The sequence below is a fragment of the Micromys minutus genome (genome assembly GCF_963924665.1).
Source record: "Micromys minutus genome assembly, chromosome: 4".
Lineage (NCBI taxonomy): Eukaryota > Metazoa > Chordata > Mammalia > Rodentia > Muridae > Micromys > Micromys minutus.
In genome coordinates, this window is record NC_137973.1 from 35,829,140 (window position 1) to 35,838,290 (window position 9,151).

The following is a 9,151-nucleotide window of genomic DNA, read 5'->3' on the forward strand; positions in this document are numbered from 1 at the left end:
AATGTGGGTAGCATCAACCGCTAGGCTGGGGACCCAGGTGGAGTAAAAGAGAAAGAAGGAAGAGGCCCCATAGCACAACGTGATGCCCTCTCTATGACTTGTAGCCATGTGGCCACAAGTGGAACAGCTTTGTCCTCCCATGCTCTTCCATCACAAAACACTGCCTTGCTATGAGGATCAGAACCTCTGAAACAGTGAGCCAGAGTGAATACTGCCCCCCCATCTCTCTCTCTCTTACACACACACACACACACACACACACACACACATACACACACACACACACACACACACACACAGAAAGAGAGAGAGAGAGAGAGAGAGAGAGAGAGATGATGATGATGACAACTAGCTTATAGAGATAAGAGGGGTGGTGGTAAACATGGCATAGGATACAACAGGAGAATCCTCCACAAAGAATTTTCCTAAAGCAAGGCCAAGACTGAAAAAAGCCTTCTCAAACCATTCTTTCTTGTTTGCTTGGTTGATGTTTTGTTTGTCTAATTTTTGAAGATATGCCTATTGAAAATAGAACTTTAACTTTAACTATAGCATGAGAAAGACATTGACAGTATTTATTGCATATTAATCTTTATTTACTGAGTGTGTTATGATCAGTGCAACTAATTCTTAAATGAAGGATATCACATTAGGTACTGTTGGATTTGATAAATGGCGTAATGTATAATATAGTATTCACAGTTAACACACACAAAAATGAGGTGAAACAAATGATTACACCTTTTAAATTTATGCACATTTACTTTGTTAAGACAATATCTTAATAGAGCTGTTTCATGGTATAAAAATATCTTGCCTTCTAAATCACTTGAAGAATAATTGGCAAAGGTCCCAGTGATATCCATTTAAACAAGACCAGCAAACCCTTTCCCTCTTTTGGGAGAAATATTTAAATAGAACTCAGGTAGTTAATTATGCTTTAAGGTAGCTTAGATTGCCATGTGTTAAAATTCTGGGAAGTACGTTACCATACAATTATACCCATCACAGTAAGCATATTGGTTTATTCAATGCGGACTAGCTCTTTTCTCTCCCTTTATTTCTTACCTTCTTCATTTATAATATAGCCACATATGTCATTTGTAAGACTGCAAAATACCAAGTCTAGTTGATAAGGGAATGGGAATAGAAAATTTTCACAAGATCCACTGTAGGCATACATCTTTTGCAACCTTCTTTTAATAAACACTCAACCTTTCCTTTTCCCACCACTCACCAGAGGTAGTGGAAGAGAAAAGCTATTAGGATATGGGGGAAGTAGATCTGTTTAGCAAAAGTTCTTTGGGGGTGAGCTTGATCTTTCTCAGCAGTTCAGCTCTGTAGCAAACACCAACTACGAACCAGCAGCTATTGTCCACTCCTCTTGGCAGGCAGATACCAAGCATGAACCAGCAGCTGTCGTTCAATCCTGAAGATACTGCAAGGATTGCCAACCAGCCTGAGGTGAGGCTGTGGAATCAGCAAGATCCTGCAGGATCTTCACGGGCAGTTTTTGGGTGAGTTTTTCTCAATGTTGGTGTTATCACAAGTGGAAATCAACAACTCTATGTAAGGTGAACCAATACATACATGAAGAATATCGGGGTGGAGCAAACCAAACTAATGCTCAATACCTGTCTCCCACTGTCTATGGGGTCATATTTATACTCCTTTATAACAGGCCCTTTTATGAGTTTGCTGTAACAAAACATTCTTTCTCCTGTGACTGCTCCAGCAAAACATACTTTCATCTGTGTGTCCCAGCAAACCATCATTTGACATAACCAACTTTCCAAAGAAACTAGAAATTTCCAATCCACACAACAAGCTATGGGCTACAATGGCTGCAAAAGGAGAATCAGTACTCTCCTGAGATGAACTCCATCATGAGTGGTCAGTCCTCAAGCCATATGAAGACAGGCACAGGCAACAATAAGCAGATTCAGCATGTTGTCCTCATACACACTTCCATGTCCCATATGCATATATATGTAAAAATAATAATTATAGAAGGAGAGGTCATGGATTTGATAGAGAGTAAGATGTGGCTGTCTTGAAACTTATTATGTGGACCAGTCTGAACTCAAACTCATAAAGATTTGCCTTTATCTGTCTTCCAAGGGCTGGGATTAAAGGCATGTACTACCATGTTCTGAAAAGGGTGCAATTTTCAAAAAAATATATTATTTATTTATGAGTGCACATAGTGTGCCTACCAGGTGCTTCAGAGTTAGAAGAGGACATCAGATCTGGAGCCAAAGTTACAGATGGTTGAGAACTATCAAGTGATTGCTGGGAACTGAACTTGCGTCCTTTACAAAAGGCACAAGTGTTCTTAATGGCTGAGTCATGTCTACAACTCCCCTTAAACCATTCTGTACATGACATATGCTTCTGAAATTCCATCCACTCTGTTTCCCTGAGTGCCAGCCTCTCAGATTCCAGAGGCTCTGAATACCAGGACTTGGCACACACAGGGTGCTGTAGCTGGGCAGTCTCATGCAATGGCATTTATTTGATAGTTTGCTGCAGCCACTTCACCGCATTTCCACTTTCTGGCGCTCAGTCCCATTGGTGTACAACTAGTTGGCATTTTACAGCTACTCTGGGACAAAGTCCATTTTGCCCAGTCTGTGGCATTTCACAATTTCCACGGTGTAACTACTCCAACCTTTGCCAATTTCGCACTACCAAGGTGGAGTTTGCTGGCTTGCAAAATTCATGAAACGAAATAAAACGAATGAACTGCTGCTGGTGCAAGCCAGCTCCCCCATCCCACTGTTTAGTCCTGAGTGTTTAATCTTCTACACTCTCTCTTCAGCCACAAGAAAGCTTCATCTACTGAGTCAATGGCTTGGTGAGATCAAAGTTGACTCTTCCTTCATGGGATAGCGCGGCACACTTGAGCATTCTTACTCTGGGAACCCCACTCTCACCTAGTAGCAACTCAGGACTCAGCCACCTTCTGTTCTGTGGTTTCCCCTCCTTCAAGGCAGACTTCAAAGACTTCTAGAAGTTCTGGGATCACTTGGGGAGCTTAAAAGAAGTTTCCTTCCCTGCCTCCTCCCCCTCCCTGAGCTCCTCCCCTCTCATTTTCTGTCCCCTCCCTTCATCCCTTCCTAGCTGAGGTCTCAGTGTGTAGCACAAGCTGCGTCTTGAACTTCCCACGTAGCCCACAATAGACAGCTTGAATCTGCAATCCTCCTGCTTCAGCTGCCTAAGTTCTGGAATTGCAGGTGTTTACCATCACACATGGCTAAGAATGCCCACAGGTGCTTCTGAAACTGGCAGACTAGATACAGTTTTGAGAGCATTGCCTTAAGGCAAAGAAAGGTTCTTAATATTAGCTGACATCCCCTGGGAATTTTAATCAGTTCTGAGGCCTGGCTTCCACTTTCCTGGGCTAAATTTCTCTGTGTGGTTTCAGGGTGCAGTAGTACTGCTGTTTCCCCCACCCACCAGTCATGCAGCTGTAGGGTTTGGTGATGTAAGCATTGCTCTAAAAGGCACAGCTGTTGAGGATGTGGTTCATAGCTGATGGATCCAGTCACAGAGGTGGGGGGTCATCCAGTCCTGGGGACTCTGCCTTTATCAGTGAACTACTCTGTAGATAGATTCAGAATATGGTGCTGTTATGGAGAGGTGGTGGAAACTTCTAGACATGGGACCTAATTGAAATGGCTCAGTGGTTAACAGCACTGACTGCTCTTTGAGTTCAATTCCCAGCAACCACATGGTGGTTCACAACCATCTGTGATGGGATCTGATGCCCACTTCTGGTCCATCTGAAGACAGCTACAGTGTACTTAATAAATAAATAAATCTTTACAGAAAAAGAAAAGAAAAAAAAAATAGGTGACGGAAGGTGTATTCTTAGGGGTTGGATGTTGCCTTTCGTTTACCTCAATCTGTATCTTGTCAGCTGAGGAAGGCTGGTTTGGTACTAAGTGTGTCCCTCTGTGTGACAAGAACACACCTTGATCTCTTACCCACAGCAATGGAGTCAGTTGGGAATTGGAACCCTGAATCCATGAGCCACAATAAACCCTTCCTCCACCGTGTCACAGGGTTAGTCCATTACTGTTATGGTGAGAAGCCTGGTGGCATGCAGTCAGATATGCTGGAGAGCTAGCCGAGAGTTCCATATCTGAATTGTCAGACAGCAGGAAGAGTCAGTCACTGGGTGTGGCTTGAGCATTTGAAACCTCAAAGCCTGCCCCTCCTTCCTTCGACAAAGCCACACCTACGCTGAGGCCACACCTCTTAGTAATGTCACTCCCTAGAAGCCTATGGGGCTTGTTTTCATTCAAACCACCACAAAGGGACTGTGGTTGGGCCAGGGAGTAATATATATGTTAGCTCACATCCCATTGCCTCAAAGAGTCCCTTGACCGAACCTCCAGGAAGTTGGGAAATGTGATTCAGCTGGCTGTTACAGACGAACAGGACGTGGCTGTCTGGTTGCTATCATCACTGCTTGTCTGGGAACAAGTACACCTCGGCGGATCTCCAGATGGGGGAACTTACAAGTATTTGTTCTACGTTAGAGTGCGGGGGGGGGGGGAGTTCAGCTGTAGGGTGAGCAGGTTAGGGTGAGACGGCCAATGGCGACAAGAGATGTTTTCTACCCATGCCCCGATGGAGCCCATGTTGAAACAGACAGTGCTCAGCACTTCCCCATCCACTCGTCATTTTCCAGACTTCAGTTTCTCACTGTGAAGTGTCCACTTGCATCTGTTTCATGGGATTCACCATGATAAGCCACGGCGGGCAGTGCTGCAGGCAGGGGCAGCTGCTCCGTGGATGTTGGCTCCCCTCCCCTGTGGGTACCAGGGCTGAAGCAGATGGCCCGAGGATGCACACACACACGGGGCAAAGAGCTGGCTTTGAGGCTTTCACTGTCTGCTTTGGTGGGGGAGACACACCAGAGAAGACTGTAGTAAAGGGAGAGTGTATGTTTCCAGGGCAACGGTTGGCACCCATGCACTTCCTGTCTGTCACTCCAGAAAGTTTTAAACCTTACCGTAGGTTTTTAATGGAGCCATTTATTCCTATAAAAGGATTCTCTGAATATTGAGTAGCCGCTTTAGACATTTCGGCTTTCCTACACACAGATTACACTGAGTCAGAGCCCTAAATGTAGAAAAGGAAGGGAAGGGAGGGCAGAGGGGACAGGCAGGAGGGAAGAGGAAGGGAGGGACCTGTGCCTTTCAGAAAAGCTGGTCTGAAAGCGACAGTGTTTAAACAAAAACCAAAACAAAACAGAAATGTCACCATTATGGGCTTTGGCAACAACAGAACAAAAATGTAAAACTGACTACTAGGGGCCAGTTAGCAACGCTGAAGCCCAGAAGCTGTCCTCTGCAACTCATAGGAGGAACCAGACCTGCCGCCTTCACTGGAAAGCCCTGTGGCCCAATGGGAGAGGCAGGCTGAGCTGCTCTGGATTACAGCTGCCTGCCTTCTGCTTCCCGGTTACACAAGTAGCACCCTGATTAGTCAGGTCCTGGGGGCAAATTCATTTAGTAACTGTTCAACAGCCCAGTGCTCAGTTTCCAAGAAACTTTCTGTGCTCTGGTTTTAATGCCAGCTCTAACCTCCCCTGTTCTTTGTTTCTCATAAAAGCACTGCCCTTCTCTGGCCCTTGGCCTCAGCACTGGCTCTCTACCACACAGTCAAAACTTCCCAAGCATCTGGCACCCGAGAGACAAAGCATTAGCATCCCGCATGCCACGCCCAAGTGTCCTGGGTATGGGTTGGGGAGGTGGATGTGTTCCCTTCAGCGGCTTGTCCGTGGTATGGCACCGGGAAAGTCACCTCACATCTCTGAACTTCAGGCTGTTTGTTTCACCAGATGGTTATTATTTAGGACATCGCTGACTGCTGATAAATGCAATGAATTGAGTTCCACTAAGTAGGAACACCAAACTTTCTCCCTAGTTTTATCTTTAGTGAAGTGGGGTTAGGGAAACTTTTTATCTTTTAGAGAGGCCCAGGCACTTGGCAAGCCCTTTCTGTAGTTTATTGGATCTTTGCAGCAACCTGTGAGGAGCACTTTAGAGGTAGGGAGGCTTGTGGAGCCAGTGACTTGCCTAAATGGAAAGCCGAGGAGCCAATACCTGGATGCCTACCCAGAGATATCCCCACCTCCAGATGCATAGGAGAGGGGTAGGAGAGGGGGAACTTAGCACTTAGAGAGTCCCTTTCCCATAGGCCTCTGTGTGTGTGTGTGTGTGTGTGTGTATGTATACACAACAGGAGGTCCTGTCCCTGTGAACTTCACAAGATGCTGTATTTGCACCTTGGGGGAAGCATAGTGGTTTGGGGGGAATGTGTGATTCCTCCCCCAGATGTGCCCTTTGCCTTCCCTTCTGAGCTACATGGCACTCTGGGCAAGGTCTCTTTGCCCTTCTCTTTGAGTAGAATTCTGGCCATTGTGTATGATATGCTTTCGCGAGGCACTGAGCTGAGCAGAGTTCCCAGTGATGGGTGACCACATAACACACTGGGAACTGTGGTTAGAACTGGGTACGAGGCACAAGTCAGCCACATGATGGGCCATCCCGTCCTCACTGGGGAGAGGGAGTCTTAGAAGATCCAGTGATATCCAGGTCAACCACAATGCTTTGGAACCCAGGCCAGTCCTGGGTCCACTACCCTTACTGATGTCTCTGTACCCCTTAGAGGATCTTCCCTTCTTCATGACTTTGACATGATCCCCCTACATTAAATCCAGACCTAGTTCTAGACACCTGCTCATTGATTCCAAACTTCAGTGTTGAGAGAGAGAGGAACCCCAAATCACAGGCTGCTGGCAACCTGGGCACAGATCAGATAGGCTAAGCTCTTCCCTTTGAGAAACAGTGGCACCAGTGAGCATCCGATTTGAAGCTACGGCTGCCCAGGCATTATGTACTTCTCTGTTACATACTATAGTTACACATATTTTTAATTATGCAGTATATGTATATATAGTATATATGTGATACACATACACACACACACACACACACACACACACACACACACACACACACACACACACACACATAAATGAGAAGCCATCCAATTACTAAACAGTCGTACCTGAATCTGGGCTATTAGAAAACACAAAGCCTGTGTTCTCAGCCACCTTACTGGTGCCCACATCCTGGTGACTGCCTCAGCATGGGAAGAGGTGTCTGTAGCGCCAAGGTTTTGGCTTGGGCAACAGGTGATGGATGCATCACTGTCCAGAGTATGTCCATTTTACAGGTACTTTGCCTTTTAAATAAACTGCCTAATTCCTGTGAAATGTTTAATTCCCGCATACATGAAGATGTCAAAGATGCAAGTGGATTTAGGGAGGAATGATCAGATTAAAGGTGTAGATCACCCCAGTGGAATACAGAGCCAGGAAAGAGAAGGGCAGAAGGCTATTTCCCTGAGGACCAAGGAGCTAGAAGCCACGAGGGGCTTGAGTGAGCCAAGATGGCAGCAGGAGAGAAGCTGCTCTGGAAGTGAGTGATACGGTGTGTGGCCTGTGTGTTGCTGAGGCCAGAGAGGATTAAGGAGTGTCCACGGCTGGACGGCCTGCTCAGTGTGATTTCAGTCACATGGTTTCAGTGGGCTGCTGTCAAGGGGAGATGGAGGAAGCACCTTCTAATTGGGAAATGAAAAAGAAGTCATCGTTCTCCTTGGGTTCTCGTTTGTGGCCCAGGAAAAGTGTTCAATGGCCACAGGAAGGGGTGGGAGCTCAGGATGTACAAGGCCAACAAGACTCACACATTCAAATGCTGAAAGGATCAGTAGAGGAAGCAGTGCATGGGCCTTGGGGACCACTCAAGAGAGTGGTCAGGGAAGGCTCAGATGCACATCTGTAAGGTACAGAGAGTTGGCTGGCTACTGACGCCATTCTTAGCAACTGTTACTATGAGGAGATTCTTCATAGGCTCGTGCAGCCTGAGTGTGAGGAGTTGATGGCCTAGTGCTCAGTTTCACAAGGGCGGGAAGCCCCAGCCACTAGAAGCTTGCTCTGAACGGCAGGCTACTTAGCTTCTAACTTAGCTTCTTTTTCTACATCAGAAATTTGACAACTTATCCAGTGATGAGTAAATCACCTAAGAGAAAGAGGCAGCAATGTCCTGGTGGGCAAGGGGTAGAGGCTCAGAAGCCCTTGTCCCTCTAATGTGCTTTCTAGATTGTAACAGTGGAGGGGCTCTAATGGCAGCAAGCTGTCCTTCTAGGGAGGGCCCGAGGTATCAGGCTGAGTTAAATCCTTAAGTCTGTAAATGCTCTTCACCTTCATCACCATCATTCACTCTCACTGGCCAACACCCTGGAGTGACAGAAAATGAACCAAGTGTTAAGGTTGGGACAAACAAACCTGGGGCACTCTAAGCTCACAGGGAAGTCTCCCTTAGAGGAGACACCCTGGAGTATCGCATCAGCCTTGGTGGAGAGCCTTCTAATCCCAGGGTTTCTTCTTTCCTCACAGTCTCTATGTTGCTTTGAGAGACAATTCTTGTTGAAGATGACTTGCTTGCAAGCATTCATCAGCAAAGAGCTCAAGGCAGGAGATGGACAAAAGTGCCCGAATCAGGCTTGAAGTTCTGGTGGTATAAACGGGGAGCATGTGGCATCTGCTTCCCGACCCACACTTCAGAGCAGCACAGAAACATGATTAATGGGCTAGACTTCTCAGAAAGACACAGATCATCTAGTAAATGAAGGTCACTATTCGGAACCAGAGGTGAACACAGCTTGTTATACTTCCTCGGGAGTGGCACTGAGAGCCGGAGTTAACATCCCTGCTGAGCTGAAGGCCCCTGAATGCAGTACATGCTTTCCCACGTGACCAGAGGACACGCAACCTTTCATCTTTTCCTCAAGGCCCCCTGGCACGTAATCACTTCTGCTGTTGCTGGCGCTACCTTAGGGAGGAATACATGGACAGAGTAGCAGACCACACAGGCCTGACAGCCGTGCGGACTTTCCCATGGAGACAAACTGACTCTAAGGCACTGGAGCAGTGCTGGGTTTGGAGAGCAAGCAGGAAGGCCTGAGGGACTGAGATTTGCAGACGCCTTGGCTGAGGTCAGGGATTCACCCAGGTAAAGCGCTCTTCACTAAGAAGCCAAGAGCCAAGGAGCAGATGGGGTTATGGGTATGG